The 17,383-nt window shown below is 42.4% G+C and overlaps 1 pseudogene; it reads right to left on the bottom strand.

The window, feature by feature from the left end:
- Positions 1-235: 235 nt before the first annotated feature.
- On the bottom strand, positions 236-1,365 carry LOC123393598 (annotated as a pseudogene).
- Between the last annotated feature and the right edge of the window lie 16,018 nt (positions 1,366-17,383).

The following is a 17,383-nucleotide window of genomic DNA, read 5'->3' as shown; positions in this document are numbered from 1 at the left end:
TTATTAAAAAACTAAGTCTACTTCACACATATATTTTTCTCTCTCCACCATTTCCATTTGGCCACCACTACTACTTTGTCCTGTCGAAGCCTTCCATACATATTTTAAAACCAAGCAAAAGGGGAGTTCTGCCTTCAACAACTGAATAGGCATTTTGGGACATCACATTATTGGACCACGTTTATCAGACATAGTAAGGTGCGTTCTCACTCTGCATTATGAGGACAGGCAGAGATCAACTGTTACAGAAGGAAAATGAGAAGGAAAATTTTAACAAGCTGTTTTTTAAGCTGTTTTCTTTAGGAGACTTCCTCCACTGCCACAGATCTTGAATAACCTGTGCGTCAGTCATCCAGGAGCTGTGCTTCCTATGATTGATGAGCTTGGCTCTCCCTTTGGAAAGACCTTTTCATACTTGCTTGCATTTTTGCCTTAATGTCTTCTACAGAGCTAGTTCCATTGGTTGTTTTAGGAGGTTTTTTTTTTTGTTTTTCTCTGTTTTATTTTTTCCTTTTCTTTCTTTCTTTCTTTCTTTTTTTAAAGATTCTTGACCTTTTGATCTTGGTGTTCTGGGTTTTGAATCATTTTCATTCTGGTTTGATTTTTTTTTTTAATTTTTATTTATTTATTTTTATTTCTTTTCAGCATAACAGAATTCATTGTTTATGCACCACAGCCAGTGCTCCATGCAATACATGCCCTCCATAATACCCACCACCTGGGTCCCCCAACCTCCCACCCCATGCCCCTTCAAAATCCTCAGATTGTTTTTCAGAGTCCATAGTCTCTCATGGTTCATCTCCCCTTCCAATTTACCCCAACTCCCTTCTGATTTGATTTTTGTGCACTTTTGGCTGGAGTGTCTCATATTAATTTCTTTACTGGAGCGTTTTCTTGTTTTTTCCTCTTCCTCCTTCTCTTCTTTCTTTAGCAGCAAGTTTGGCTTCTTTGTGGGGAACCTTGTCACCACATCCAAGAGCTGCTTGCTCTCTGGATATACTTAGGAATCTCACTTTTCATCAACTGATTCTGCATCTTCCTTTGGCTCTAAGTGCCGTCCACTAATATAGATGAGCCCCAAGCCACGCCTCAACCACAGGCCACAGGTGTTGTTATTTCAAAGCCCAAGGGAGTTAGTTGCCTGTACAGACATTTTGCAAGCTGCTAATGGGATCGGATTTCCCTCCTAATTCCTTGTCACTGGTCCAACAATGTATAGCTTGGCCTTTGGACCAGCCCTTCAACTGTTCTTAGAGATAACCGGTACTCACTTTATTTGTTATCAGCCTTAAAAATCATAATCTGTGTCAGTCTTAATTTACAACCAAAATGAGAGTTGTGGGGCCTCAGGGGGCTCATGTCCATCCTCATGACATCATGGGTGGGGTGGTGGCGAGCGCAGAAGTAGGAGAGAAGACAGGCGGAGGAGGTCAGCGACTGCCACTCAACAGAGCAGTGGTGTATGACAGAATCATACCAGGGTTCTTACTGACTTTCAGTTGATTTGTGTTCATTAAGCATACTTTGTCTGTTTCCTGTGTTACCAACATGTTTTTCTTCATTGTCGTTGGCTTTTAATTTTGTTGATATACTGTTATGATAGTCGATACTTCTACAATACTTTGTCACAGTTCCTGTTTTTTTTTTAAATTTTCATATTAACATTTTATTTTTATTCTTCAGGCTTCAGAATTATCTTTTTTTTTTTAAATTTGTTTGATTGCTTTCATTTTTGAGGCAGTCACCTCTGTGACTATTATGATTACCGTCATTGGTATCCTACTTAGAGATGCCACCCCCATCCTTAGGTCATATAATATTTGTCCATATTTTCTTTTAGTTCTTTATCACCTAATCTTAAACCTGCAGTTTGTCTTACTTTATTTAAAATCTGTGGTTTATTTTAATGAAAGGGCTCATCTCAGGATACAACTTAAAAATATTTCAGTTTGTAAAGCAGCCAGTAGGGTGGTTACTCACCAGTACTGTTACTTTTCTATAGTGAATGCGTTTGTGTGCATTATGTCCATATTGCTAAATATTGTTATACATGTAACTGAGCTTGAACTCATTCCCCTGACCACATGACAGGCCAGTAAGTCTAGCGGCAAGATGTTGGGGTAGGAAAGTGACTTTTTTGGAAAGTCGGAAAATAGATGATGGACTATTGTCCCAAAGAACCATCTTTCCTCAAAACGAACTTTGAAATTCTTTTATGTCAGGAAAAGGGGGAAGTGAGAAGGGATTGAGTCAAGAGGTTCCCGATGTCTGTAGACATTCAGGTGCCCACAGTGGTCTGTGGTAGGTTTTTGAAACTTTTCTGTCCTTGATCAGTTGATCTTGGGAGTACAGGAATATGGTCATGCTGTTGCGTAGATCTTAAACATAGCATCACTGTTTCTGTACATACATCCTTACCTCCTCGGGTGAGGGGGGGTTTTCAGTAAAGAGTGGTTTTTGCAAATCTTGGCTTTAAGCAAAGTTCCTTTGATGATTAAGAGGCCTACATGCAGGGCTAAGCAGAAGTTTCTAAGCTCTATCTAGGTCACAGCAGTAAGGGCAATAGAAGGAATAAGGAGTTAGATATGCTGAATTCCCCTGTGACAACTGCACCTGGGCCTGGGCCTCACTCTGAGCATCACTGTTTAATTGCATAAAAGTCAGGGCATAGACCTGGACCATCCTGGCCTTGAAGAAGTAAGAAGATCATTGGTGTGATGCTTCCTGGCACATTCAGATTTCTGGTTTGCGGCTTCTCAGAGACTTAAAATCATGGTCATGTAGTGTTTTCCTTGGGACCCCCGAGAACGATATGTATATTTCAGCCATTGGTCAGTGAGTCCATAGTTTGTGAGGGGCTCCCATGAAGGCTGCAGAAGAGGAAGGCGGAGACCTGCTGGTTCAGCCTCCATTCCCAGCTCTCCCCGCTGGGCAGATTGCAGAGTCCTAGACACCTGTGCACACAAATAGCACTTCTTCCGTGTTGCCCGACTCTGAATGCCACCAGCTGCAGAACAGATTGTTTCCTACTTTAAACTTTCTCTTTCCTTTTTCTTTCCTTCGCAGAGCTTCCAACGTGAGAACACATTCCATTTGTAGGCTCAGAGGACTCTTCCTATCGCACACAAACACGGGCAGCTGTATCAGATTTGCTACTAGACACAAGGGGACCCACCTTGTTGTTCCTGGGTTTGAGGTCCCTACGCTTATGTCTCATAAAGAAGAAATTCTGGTTGTCAGTAGACAGGAGGGAGTTTGGCAAGTAGGTGACCCAGATGAGGGGAGAGGGTGGGCAGAGAGAGGTATGAGGAATTCCACCCCCGTAGGAAATGCTTTCCATTCATGTTTTTGATTTGTTTTAAATTTTGGGAGTGACTCACAGGCACTTAGGAAGGTAACTGATTAAATTAACCTTATCAGTAATGAGGTTGCCTGACCTCCTTGCTAGCAGACAGCTCTGTGGCTGGTTGGAGTTTAATTGGCTGCCTGGTGACTGGTGAAAACAACGTGGGTTGAGTCCCACTTAAACAAGTATATAGTACAACAATCTTACTATGTTATATCTTGATGTTATTAACATTAAGAAGTGGTGTTATGAATTATTTGTTTCTCTTATTCACACAAAGCGGACGTTCAGGACTCATTTTACTTAGACATAGTAAACTGGGATTGGGTGTGTTGCGTAAAGTGAATCCTTTGCCTGTTACAGGATAAATGTTGTAGCAATTGTCCTGCTCTGGCTGTACTGGAAAGAATAAACAATAGCCTTCATACAATTTGATGTTCCTCAAATGCCTAGTTGAAGTTCAAGGGTTATAAAATCAGATTCTTGAGTAGTAGGATACAGAGTGCTATGGACTGAATTGTGTCTCCCCAAAATGCATACAATGGAGTCCTAACCCCAGATGTGATTGTATTTGGAGACAGGGCTCTTAAGCGATAATTAGGGTTAAATGAGGTCTTAAGGTTGGGCCCTAATCTGATAGGTTTGTGCGCCGTATAACAAGAGGGAGGAGAGGTCTCTCTCTCTCTCCACTTGCATGAACCAAGAAAAGGCCGTCTGAGAAGATGGCTGGGCCCTCACCCCAACTCTGCTGGCTTCTTGATCTGGGAATTCCAGCCTCCAGAATTGGAGGCAAATAAATTTATGTTGCTTAAGCCTCTCAGTCTATGATTTTTTTTTTTTTTTTTAATGGCAGCCCAAGCAGACTGAGACAAAAAGAAAGAAGATAGAGTGTGAAATTTGGCTCAGATGGGCACCTGCAGAAGCTGGAGATCAAAAGCAATGAGACTTTCTCAGTGAGGAACCCTTTACCGCCATAGCTCAGTGGACCTGGCATGGTCCAGTGGAGAAAAGACTTGCCTGGAGACACAAGGCTGAGTTTAGCTCTCAGCCTTTCTCCTAGCTCACCACGTGACCTTGCCCTGGGCTCAGCTTCCTCACCAGCATAAAGAAGTGATTGGGTTAGTTCTTCTTGACGTCCCCTCTAGCACGTTGAGAAGACCAGGTGGTGGTGCGTTTTCATTATTGGAGTGTTCCAGTGGGTCTCAGATGCTTTGGAGGTCCCTCGTGAGTGGATTATGGGATCCTTTTCCAAGAGAGCGATGCTAGCCAGCAGGACGATATTGTTTGATCTCTCAACCTCAAACTCAAAATTAATTTTGGGATGGGACATGGCCAGGCTAGGAAATATCCTCCCACCTCCGCACCTCTGAATTAGGAGCCTTCTTAATCAATACAGATGATCAAATAGTGAAATTTCTGGGCATCAACATATGTGACTTGTAATCCAAACACAGCTCTGGCTGCATCTCCTCTGTCCCCTCACAGTTTCTTCACTGGGGCTCTCCAAGAATTAGTCTTGGTCCTGTCCCTTCTCCAAAGTGTGAAGTTGAACACTTCACAAAAGATAGCCAATGCCAATAAAGTTGCTTGACCAACTGCAAACATTCGACTGTGTCCCACACGTGCACGTGTGCGTGCCCCTGCGTTCACATTTGTGTGCACGTCCTTATCACTGCAGGTCACGGCCCCACATAGGTGGGTTTTTTTTTTTTCTTCTTTTTTCTCACCTATTGGGAACACCTGGGCCCTTTCAACCCTCTCTGTGAGTTACCTGGTCGTTGGTGTTGAGGACTGGGGTCTGTCACCACATGGGGTGTTGTGTGACAACTTCAGGGGCCACGTGCTTTCCCTGGAATTGGGATCCTCAAACACATATTTACACACAAGATTCCCCGGATCCCCTGCTCCGAAAAAGCCACTAAGGCACATCTCCCAGCCACAAGTAGCTTCGTATGAGAGCTCCTGGAGGTTGTATCATAAAAAGCTGGTGGCTGTGAGTAGAAACTGCAGTTTATTTCAGGGGGTAGCCAGACGTCTCCTTGTTCCACACAATACCACTGACTAGGGTCGGGAAGGAACAGTTCTGTTAGGAGTTTGAGGGAGTGTCCTATGAACGAGGGAGGGACCCAACACAGAGGGTATGTATGGAGTTCCAGAGAAGATGGCCGATGTTCAAGATGTGGCCCTTGGTAAGATTGTCTTCTTTCATCAGAGGTGAATAAACACATACCTCCAGGCTGTCCCAGAGCAGTAAAGAGAGGAGCTAGAGAAAACTGCAGCAAGCTGAGTAAGCAATTTTGTATCCAGAAAATTTCAGTACTCATACCTACTCCATTACATTTATAATCAACTTGATTTTAATTATGGACAAATAAAATAATTTGAAAAAAAAATACAGTGAAGAGTTGGGAAATGAGAAGTCCAGTCGAATTAGCTAGTGAGGATGTAAGCTTGCAGTGCGGAAACGGCCTTCACATTCATGGTATCATCGATTCGGGGCATAGTTCTGTGTCGGGTCCATCTTTGTTTGCCAGTTGGGCTCCACCTACTCTCCGCCAATGAAAAATATCTGAATCGGGAGATTAAAGCTGCATCACAAAGCTCATCTGTGGCAGATGAGAGACTTAAATCCATGGTTTCTGACCCCTGAAATTTTGTTCCTACAAGGAATAGAATCGAATTGAGTTTGGTGGGTTTGGAGGCAGGCGGTTTTGGTGGATTTTTCTCCATTCCTTTCTGACCACCTAATAGGGTCACTGCATAAAGGTCTTGCCCAGATCCCAGCCATTTCCCAGGCGCCTCTCACTCCCGTGAAACACAGCCCGTGTCCCCACTCCCTGCTTTCTTTGGTTGTGTCACATGAACTAGATGTGAAGTGGGAACATGTACATCTTGGAGATCCAGTGACTGAGAGAACCACTAAGAAAGGAAGAGCCCGGGGGCACCTGGGTGGCTCGGTGGGTTAAAGCCTCTGCCTTTGGCTCAGGTCATGATCTCAGGGTCCTGGGATCAAGCCCTGCATTGGGCTTTCTGCTCAGCAGGGAGCCTGCTTTCCCCTCTCTCTCTTTGCCTGCCTCTGTACCTACGTGTGATCTCTATCCATCAAATACATAAATAAAATCTTTAAAAAAAAGGGAAGGAAGAACCCCTCCTCCTTGAAGAAAAAACTTGCTCTTTTCAAAACTGAGACCCTTGGGGCCAAGATAATTTCTCACCATTCCTGTCAGTTTTTTCTTCTCCTTCCAGTTTTCCCACTGACCATTTTTAAAGTCATCTGGTGAAGGGGTTCTGGACTAAGAGGGTAAGTTCCCATGCAGCCTCTTAGTCAGTGGCTTGGGATCCCCATGTTTAGGGATGCTTGAGAGGGACAGTTACTTGGGGTAACGAAGGAAGGCCTCTTCTACAACATCTCTCTGCAGTTAGAACATATTTGCAGCACAACCTGTGAATGTGGATTAGGGCCTTGTCAGGGCTGCCATTATCACAGCATGGCCTCAGCGGCGCAGGGCCCATGCCCACTCCATACCACTCCCCAACCTAGTCCATCCATGCACCAGATGATGTGGGGCCTGACATAGATACCGCGAGCTAGATGGTATAATTTGGTGATTCATCAAATATTTATGGCCCGATAAAGCTCAGTATCTTTTTGGTGTCATTTCAAACATATTTTTAAGCTCCATTTTTGTTTAGATACCATAATGGTAATTCTCAATTATTTAGGGGATGATTGACTCTCAATTGCTTAGAGGGTGGTTGACTGAATGGGCTCTATGGCTTTCTTCCATTCAGTCCTTGTTCAACTAGTTTTCATTGAGCGCCTACTATGTGCTAGGCATGATGTGAGGCATGATGAGAATTGTATGCAAAGATGAAACAGAAAATAAGACAGAGATCCTATTCTCAAGGACTTACCATTAAACAACTAATCCCCCTAAGGATGCATAATTACAACTAGCAAGTCTGCAAAAGGGCTGGTGGTCAGTGGCAGTGTTAATAAAGGATCTTTAAGTCCTGAGCTGCGTCAGGGAAGAGTTCTCTGAGCTACATAGGGAAGCCAGGACTGCGTTCTGAATGAAGAGTTTTCCAAGAGTCAAATAGCAAAGGGCAGGGGCAAAACCAAGTTTTCCATCCAAAGGAAAGAGTCTGTGCAAAGACCTCGCGGAGGCATGGTGTAGGGCCTTTTCTTAGGAATGAAGGTCAGGAGGCTGAAACTTGGAGGAAGGCTGGCACAGGCCTGGGGCTGGAGAGATGTGCTGGGAATAAACCCCAAGAGTGCTTTTAGGCCACGTTAAATATTTATATCACGATCACAGGACATATGGTGAGCCATTGAAGGCTTTTAAGCAGGAGTGTGTGTGTGTGTGTGTGTGTGTGTGAATTAGATTTGTATTTTGGAAAGGAAATGATACAGTGAGACCTTCACATGGATGGAGAGATAAGGAGGCTGTTACAGTCACTCTGAGGAGGGACAGTGGTATTTGGAACTAGCAGTGAAGAGGTGGGACATGTAGTGATGGATTAGATACAGGCCTGCGGGAGAGAACAGTGTCAAGGATAATGCCTAGATTTTTGGCCTATATACTCGGAAGGGTGGCCGTGTCATTTACTGTGATAAGGACCTGGAAGAAGGGCCAGGTGAGAGGGGAGTTCATGAGGTCAGTCTCTGTCTTAATATTAATGATCAGCTGCATAGAACAGAAAGCCCTTCTGGAGTGGCTGAAATAGTTAAGGGGTATGTGTGAGACACAAGACCAGGGGATCCAAGGCTATGCAAGGTAAGCCTTGTGAGGCAGCTCAACAATTCAGTGATGGTGAGGCTCTTTTAGCTGTCTGGGTTATTACCTACCTTGGTGGGTAGCCCTTTCACCTTTTGCTTCTTTATGATTCAAGATGGCTGCTGTGACCCTGCCCTTATACCTGCATTCCAAATAGAAAATTGGAGGCCCATGAGGTGAAGGGGTTTATCCTAGCAAAGATTTTCCTTTTTATTTATACCTAGCAATTTGGCCTATATCACATTGGCTTGAATTAAGTTTTGTGGCCACCCTTAGCTAAATGGAGGTTTGAAAATACAGTATTTTAGCTTTCTGGCCTCTACAGGTAGAGGAAGGCTGAGGAATGGGGGCATGGGAATAGCTTTTAGGACTAGCAAATGTCTACTGCAGTCATGCTAGTGTTGTGTCCTCCAAGTAGAGATTTCCAGGAGAGAGTTAGATATACTGGCCCAGAGCTATACTTTCTGTTTCTCCTCTTCCTCTTGCGGGGAAAAGGTGTCTTGATGACAGTTTTACAATATGACAATTAAGGCATATGTCCCATTTTCCCCATCTCCCCAAAACAAAAAGAAATCAGAAAAGCTTTGTCCAAGAAATTTGATTAGCCAAAAGGATGATTTCATATTATGATATATTAATATCATATATTATTATAATATATATTAATATATCTCTATCTATATATTAATATATATCTCTATATATCTCTCTAGATATGGATATATATCTTATATCTATATATAAATATATATAATATATTATATATAGGATATATTATATATTAGATATATATTATATCTATATATATTAGATATATATATCTATATATAGGATATTATATATATTAGATATTTAGCTATATATCCTAGATATCTATATATCTAATATATATTAGATATCTAAATATATATATGTTATCTATATATCTATATATCTATATATATATAATCTATATATCTAATATATATAGATATCTAAATCTATATATCTAATATATTAGATATATAGATATCTAATATATATTAGATATTTAGATATATATCCTAGATATATATATCTAATATATATTAGATATTTAGATATATATCCTAGATATATATAATATATCTAATATAGATATATAATATCCTATATTAGATATATTATATATATATCTAGGATATATATCTAAATATCTAACATATATAATATATCCTATATATAGATATAAGATATATATACACATCTAGAGAGACATATAGAGATATATATTAATATATATAGATATATATTAACTACTAGATTATTGTAGGGAGGTAACTAAAGGGCCTTTAGAAAAGGACCCCCCAAATCTGTATAGTCAGGCTTGGAAATGGCATGGCATGGGCTTTCTGACCTTGTGCCAGCCAGCCAGCCTCTCTGATGGTGCATGAATCCGTAGCATTAACTCTTAATAATGCGGTCACTCTGGACCGCATCATATACTTTAATGCACCAGTTTTAAGGATGGTAATAACCTTCTTGCTTCATGGGACAAATCCCATTCTTTCCCATGCATTTTTTCCTTGAGAGGAGGTCATGAGGGCCAGGGTGGTGCCATGGCATTGGGGCTTCTCATTATGAGAGTGACAACCGAGCAGAGATGGAAGAAAGCAGGAGAAGGTGCCATGAAGACCTGTGGAGAGAGCAGTTCAGGCAGAGACGGAAGCAGGCTGCAGGTTCAATGCAGCATGAAAGAGGAGTAGCCCAGGAGAGAAATGGAATGTTAACACCAGACTTTCATTTTAAAATGTTGAGTGGACTCTGACAGGACACACAGGGTATAGAGAACTTTCTCTTTCCACTTCCACATTTGAGTCTTGTCACCTGCAAATCATTGCATTTCATTAAGCTGGCTCCTGGAATTTCATCTCATCAATCAGGCTGAATTGGGTATAGGTGATGGAAATCTCAGCTAACATTTATTTTTTATAAATGAAGTCTAGAGATAGGCATTCTGAGGTTGGTTTAGCTACTCAATAGCATTTCTCTCATGGGTTTAAGACGACTACACTTAATCCATGCCTCACCCTATGGTGCTCCAAACAGGAAGGAAGGTGAAGCAAGAGAGAGAGAGAGAAAGAGAGAGAGAGAGGATGAAGAACCCTTTTACTTCTCTAGCTGTTTATAGGAGGAAAAGAATTCCTCAGCACATTCCTGCTTATATCTCATGAGCTGGCCCTCAGTCAGCTCTGCTCCCCCAAAGATCATCAGCAAACAGGAATAGGATGGTCATGCCTGACCTGCACTGAGCTTGACTCATCCTCAGGGGCTGAGGAAGAAGCTTAGCCTCTCTGAGCTTGTTCTGACCAAACCAAATTGGTTTCTGTTGACTATGGAGGGAGGAAACATTGCTGTCAGGTAGGTGACCAGCGGTGTCTGTCTCAGGAGCATATTCATGAGTCTTCTCAAGAATGATCATAGAAGAGATCCCTATTTTCCTTTATGCTGTCACTGATCCATTTCCTGAGCACAGCTGAAGGATGGACTCACTCTGTCCTCATTTAGGTTCACTCCAGAAGCTGACCTCAGACATTCATTCAAGTGCAGAGAGTCTCTTCAGGACATACAAGAAACATAGACAGGGACATGGAAATTGACAGAAGGCTGGGAAGGCAGGAAATAAGGAGTGAATTAGGAAACTAGTTATCAAGGTGAGCAACTGGAGCTTAACACTGTAAGGGAAACTCTGGGAAATAGTAGAAAACACAAGCCTCAGAATTATTCCACTTGAGAGACGGGGGAGCTGAGGTATTTACTGTCCAACTGCCATTGGTCATTGGTTGAGGTCAGATTCTGAGATGCGCTAATTCCCCAGCACTCCTGGCTGGAACACATGAGCTGAGTGGTCTTCTGTGGCTCTGGAAAAACTCTTAGGGAGTCCAGAGATTTGGGTAATTGTTGGTGGAGGCCATCCACAACACAAAGAGAAGGTAGGGTCTAAAGGACATAGGAGGGGCACTGATAGCATTTGCCACATGCCCTACCTCAAATGCGCAAGAACCCCTTTATGGATAGGCACTCAAATGCTTTGGTGCAATGCTGGTAACATAGACCTGGAATGTTAACAGTGTTGAAATTGTGTGCCCTTCAAAGTGAGGATGGCCCAGACTTAAAATATTTTACTGACACAGCATCCTGCGTTGTCCTGTGTACAAATCCCCTGTCACATGCATTTTGATGATGTCAGATTGAGGACATAGATGACTTCCTCCATGTCATGGCATTTGGGCCAGTAGTCTTCATCATGACTGGTTTGTATGTTGGCACAATTCTCTCCAGTCCAGCAAATAGGACAAATGGTGAAGTCCTTAAGGAGTGCAGCTTATGTAACTCAGGGTGGACCAAAGAAGTGGAGGATGGGAGTTTGGGTGGCTGACTATTAATTTGATTAGAGTAGTCAGCCCAGTGAAAAAAAATCCGTACTCCAAATTACAGAACCATAATCACATTTAAGGCCTAGAGATTTCCTTCTGTCTCCTTTGAATCCAAACGAAAAGAAGCATAACAATTTTTATTCAAAGTCTTTATATGGAGCATAAGCTGTTTTTATAAATGTGGAATAATTCATTGAGGATATAAGTTATGTTGAAGAGGCATCCTGAGAAAACCTTGCTTTTGATGTAATCTAGTCAAATGGGTGATTTTCTTCTTCCTGCTCCCCGTTACCTCCCCTCGTTCATTTTTGCCAAAGTGAGTTTCCATATGTTTCATCTAAATGACTCACATTCAGAGAAATCATTCAAATTATCTGTGGGCATGGATACTTTTCTTTCATTTGTGGCTTGAAGGTGGGTGGTCATAAGGAGTGGAAACGATGGCGGGCTCTTCTCCAAACCCCATCTCCTTTGGCTTGCTCTGATTCTCTGAGCTCTCTGCGTCTTTAACTCTATTCTATACCAGAGGGAAATAGCCCTTGTAAATTGCAAGGATTATTCAATTTCAGTCCACTTTAAGTGCCCTTAAAGGGAGACTGCACTCATGGCTTCTCAGGGGATGGGCAGTGCATCTTGCCATGGTTAAAGTGCTGGTTGAGAGGTTTTAAATCACATTTGTAGCTTGGGAGACTAATATTGGAGGCGGTCCTCTTCCTAAAAAGTAATGGCATCTGTGTTACTGATGGTGTGGAGCACAGAGAGGTTGGGGGGAGATACCTGTTTAAAGGATGATGGAACCTTTCGAAGGGTGTCTTTCAAGAAACATAAACACCATATCCAGGTCACTGCATTTCACTCTTTTAGCCTGAGGGATGCATTTGTTCCCTGGGTCTACCATATATGCCACCTTACACTGGTCAACCTGAAATATACACAAATCTGAACTCACATGAGGCAGTGCACTAGCTCTATGCTTGTAACAGAGATCCTCTTTGTTAACTGAGTTTAATGGTGTATTTGATGTTCACCCTTCTAATCAAAGGTCACCTCTGTGAGTGAACATTTATAGAGCACTCCCATCTGAATGGCCTAGATATGGAAGGTTTATTCTTGAACTACCCCCTTCCCCCATTTTGTTGACATTTTCCAATGAATGGGTACACTGTCAAATGTTTTTGTGGATTTCATTGCTATTTGGGTTCAATAATCCCTATGGTCTTTTGGAAAAGACTCCATTCAATTCCACATACCCTATTGAGTACTGACTTTGTGCCTGACGCTGGAATAATAAGCTGGCCAGCCTGTCTGGAATTCTGCATAACTGCTAGGTTGTCGTATAGACCACCCACAGCCTCTTCCCACTGATGTTTGGCTCTGTTCCAGGAAAGAGAGAGACGGGACAGGGAAGGAAGGAAGGAAGAAGGAAGGGGGGGGGGTGGAAGAGGGGAAGCCAGGAAGGCAGGGAGGGAGGAGAGAAGAGGGATAAAGGAAAGAATCAGGGCTCTAAAAATTTCATATCATTCCAAGCAGAAATCATGTCTGTGATAAGAATGCACTTGAAGTAGAGGCAAGCGTCCTGTCTTTCCCTACTGCATCTGTGAACATCATTCTGTTGGACGTCTTCCATGCTGTGGGCCGTGTGGTACACCCAGACTCTTCAACTTCAGCTCTTTAAATGTTTCTAAAATTGGTGACTCTGAAGTCCTTCTATGCAGATGAGGTGGCTCCAGTCCAAGCCTGGCTGTTCCTTTCTGCTCCAGCAAGCACACTGGCTTGGCTGGAAGTCTCTGTCTCCCTCTCCCTTCCTTCTCGTTCATTTCCCTTGCTGCTGGGCGGGATTCCTGCAGCAGCAACCCCGCCAGCCTCCTGAGATTGCTTTATTTCCCGGGCCCCAGTGTGTAGAAGCTGATTGTGGCCTGCATGGACATCAGAGCTGGAAAGCAGGCCAGGGACATTGTGTTTCCCTAGATGGTCGTTACAATTTTTTAATGCTTTCATTATTTAGACCCTACCTACTTCTAAAGTATCTTGGAGATGACTTAAAATAAAAGAAAGAGAAGTAATTAGGCTCTTATACCATGGATAAAAAAAATGAAAACTTATATAATATATGAAATGATAAACGTAGGCTAATAATAGCTATTATTATTATAGCACTAATTTTAGTAGTGGGTTTCTAGGCAGTTGAGATTTTAAAATGTAGAGAGGGACTGAACTTGAATTATCTGATGAGCAAAGGGTACATACTAATTCACCAGGAGGTGAGTTTTCTCCTGAAAGCACTGACTCTGAAATTTATTACCTGGATCCTTGTATACAGGCGAGACTCACTAATGAACGCTTTTCTCTCTCTCATTTTTATTGAAGTATAATTCACATGCAGTGTTACATAGGGACATTTGTAATGGTGATAGTCTTTATAGTGTAGCAATATCCATGATGTGTCTCTTTCTCTTAGAGTGAGAAAAGGTGATTGGTTCCTACAGGAGAATGAGGATACTTTCTAACTTTCAAGTTTGCTTCATCTGATCTGCATCTTATTCTTGCCAGGAACATGGATATGAGCTCTTTGGCAGGAAGCATGACCCTTGGCCCACTCTGTCTTCTGCCAAGGTAGTTTATAGGTCTCTCCTGCTTTCCCTGCAAGGGGATCTTGCCCCTGTTACATAGTTACTTTGTTACATGGTAAGGCCTTGGCTAGGAATTCTTTTACTTTTTTCCCCCCAGAGGAAGTTTACCTTTCTTTTTCCCCCAGCCTTTTAGAGATATAGTTGCCTAATACCGTTGTGTGAATTTTTTTTAAAGATTTTATTTATTTGACCGACAGAGATCACAAGTAGGCAGAGAGGCAGGCAGAGTGAGAGGAAGGGAAGCAGGCTCCCTACTGAGCAGAGAGACTGATGTGGGGCTCGATCCCAGGACCCTGGGACCTGAGCTGAAGGCAAAGACTTTAACCCACTGAGCCACCCAGGGACCCACTGTTGTGTGAACTCAAGGTGTATGGCATGCTTATTTGATGCACTTATGTATTGTGGTGTGATTACTAAAATAAGGTTAGTTAATATCTCCATCACCTCATATACTTTTTTTTTTTGGTGGTGTAAATATTTAAGATCCACTTTCTCAGCAACTTTCAAGCATATAATATAGTATTGTTAACTACAGTTATTATACTGAACTCGTTTGTCTTGTAACTGGAAGTTTGCCCCTTGGACTGACATGTCCCCTTCCTCCCACTCCCCAGTCATTGGCAACCACCCACTCTACTCTCTGTCTCTGTGAGTTCGGCATTCTTAGATGCCACGTGTAAGTGAAATCACACAGCATTGTCTTTCTCTGACTTACTTCACTCAGCATAACACCCTCAAAGCCGTCCTTGTTGTGGCAAATGGCAAGATATCCTTCTTTTTTAGAGCTGAGTGGTATTTTTTCGAATATATATGCCACATTTTTCTTTATCCATTCATCTGCTGATGGATACTTAGGTTCTTTTGGGGTCTCAGCTCTTGTGAGTAATGTTGTAATGAACATGGGAGTGCAGGTACATCTTTTTTTTTAGACAGAAATTTTTAAAAAAGATTTTATTTATTTATTTGACAGACAGAGATCACAAGTAGGCAGAGAGGCAGGCAGAGAGAGAGGAGGAAGCAGCCTCCCTGCTGAGCAGAGAGCCCCATGCGGGGCTTGATCCCAGGACCCTCAGATCATGACCTGAGCTGAAGGCAGAGGCTTTAACCCACTGAGCCACCCAGGCGCCCTGCAGGCACATCTTTGAGGTAGTGATTTCAATGAGAGATTCTTGGAATCTAGACATTGCCTCTCTTGGATCACCCTCAGAAGTCTTTGGAATAAGAAGTGGTGATCCCTTGGGTGCTTACATCTGTCCCTAAAAGTCTCTGATAATTGTCGGGCAAAACTGCAGGCCTGCTTAACATCTTTTGCATTCTGGTAAGAGCAAGGCATTCGGTTACCTGAGTGATCATTTCTGCAGCCTGCTAATGCAGAACTTGGGGGCCGCCATCGTTTGGGAGAAGAGAACCAAGCTTGTAGACAGACCCTGAGAATCAGGTATTATTTCATTTCAGCAGTCGCTGCCACCACTAATTCTGGCAGTTTTTGGTATTTGACCATAAAATGTTCCTCATCATGAATATTTACAGTATTTGATTTCTCAAACTCTGCCTAGCAAAGTGACATCACAAATGAGTAATACTGCATGTCCCAACTTCAAAGGCTGACAAATAGTTTGATGAAAGCAGCAAATTGAGTCTGGCTCAGAGCCATGTCGGCAGCAGACAGAGAACCCAGATGTCAAATGTCAAATCTCATTTAAGAACAGAGGAGCACTAACGCAACAGAACGTTCTACCTGGATAGGTGATATGGACCCCGTCAGCAGGAAACTCGAGAAGGAGATGATGTCAGGGATAAAAACCATGAAAAACATTTAATAACTCTCAGAACATATGGAAATTAATGATATTCAGAGCTTGCAGAATAGCAAGATTTTTTTCAGCTTAAAATAATCTTCCTGCTGATGTGCAGTTACTGGAGGGTTCCCAAAATGCCACAGAGAAAATTAGATTCAAGCAAAAAAAAAAAAAAAAAAAAAAAAAAAAAAAAAGCAAACCTCTGAGAATCAGAGAACAGGGTAGAAGTAAAGTAGAAGTATTTATGACAAATTGAAGAGACAGGGATGGGGAAAAAGCACCAGATTGGGACCCTGCCTCCTGCCCCAGTTTCCTCCGTAACTGTTCTGATTGTAGACAAGATTCTTGTCTTTAATTTCTTTATTTGTGAGGAGGGTTTTATTAGATTCTGTTTTAAGATACTTTCCATCCTTAAAACGGCCAGAATGACCTCTATCAGAAGAAGCTGCACTTGAAGCGGTGAGAGTTCCACCTGAGACACCTAAGGGTCAGGAAATCCCACAAAAATTCACAGCAGAAGGAAGCACTACTTGGCATTCAACTAGGCTGCCCCCACTGCCTTAGGAACAGAGCATCTCACGGAGGAGATGACCGGAGAAAAAAAGGGCCAGCGGATCCGTTGGAAGCATATCTAACCACATTACCTGTTCATTCTCACCTACTTCTGCTCTAAATGGGGGTTAAGTTGAGTAAAAGGGTTTAGTGCAACCCTACATCCCAGGAGTGAGATTTCTCACTTATTTAGGAGGAAAAAAAAAGATGTCCTCGAGGTCTGGGAGAATGCACTCAACAGTGACATATCTGATTCTCTTACCCTCATTTACTCTAACTGAATCAGGGGCTCAAAATCCTTGAACTCTTATCTTCCATTTAACCCCAAGCCCTTATTGGCAAGCACGGTGCCTTCTAGAGAGAGGACAAAACCAGAAAGCTTTTAGCTGACTCTGGATTCCAGAGTGACAGACCTTCTTCAAAGAGCTCTGAGGCCCACAAAAATCACAGGAGTGTTGGGAGGTCACCAGTAGATGTCTGAATTATTAACACCCACTTAACAATTAAAGAAAGACATATTGATAGGCTATCAAGGCAATTAATTATTTAGTTGTGCCGAGTAAAGAATGGAAAGCAAGATGAAGTACAATGGGTATGCCTTGCAGTCTCCAAAGGCCTGCATAAAATACATGCCTGTCATAAAACTCGACTTATCTGAAATAAAATCACATCTGACTCCAAGTCCCCTTTTCACTGGGCTGGTGCAAAATTCATCCTCAGATATTACTAGCATTCTTTCCCTACTCTCTTCCAGAACCATGCAATAGTCCTTATGGAGAAAGGGTAGGTCTTACATGAAAATGGTACTCCAGATGTCTCTCCGATGCTTGGAGTCCAAGCCAACTCAAGTGTGCTGGCTTCCGGGGTTCCTGCTAAGTCTGAG

The sequence above is a fragment of the Mustela putorius genome, unplaced genomic scaffold, assembly GCF_011764305.1.
Source record: "Mustela putorius furo isolate JIRA1106 unplaced genomic scaffold, ASM1176430v1.1 tig00000876_pilon_pilon_pilon, whole genome shotgun sequence".
Lineage (NCBI taxonomy): Eukaryota > Metazoa > Chordata > Mammalia > Carnivora > Mustelidae > Mustela > Mustela putorius.
The sequence above is the reverse complement of the archived record's forward strand: the minus strand, read 5'-3'. Positions and strand labels throughout refer to the sequence as shown.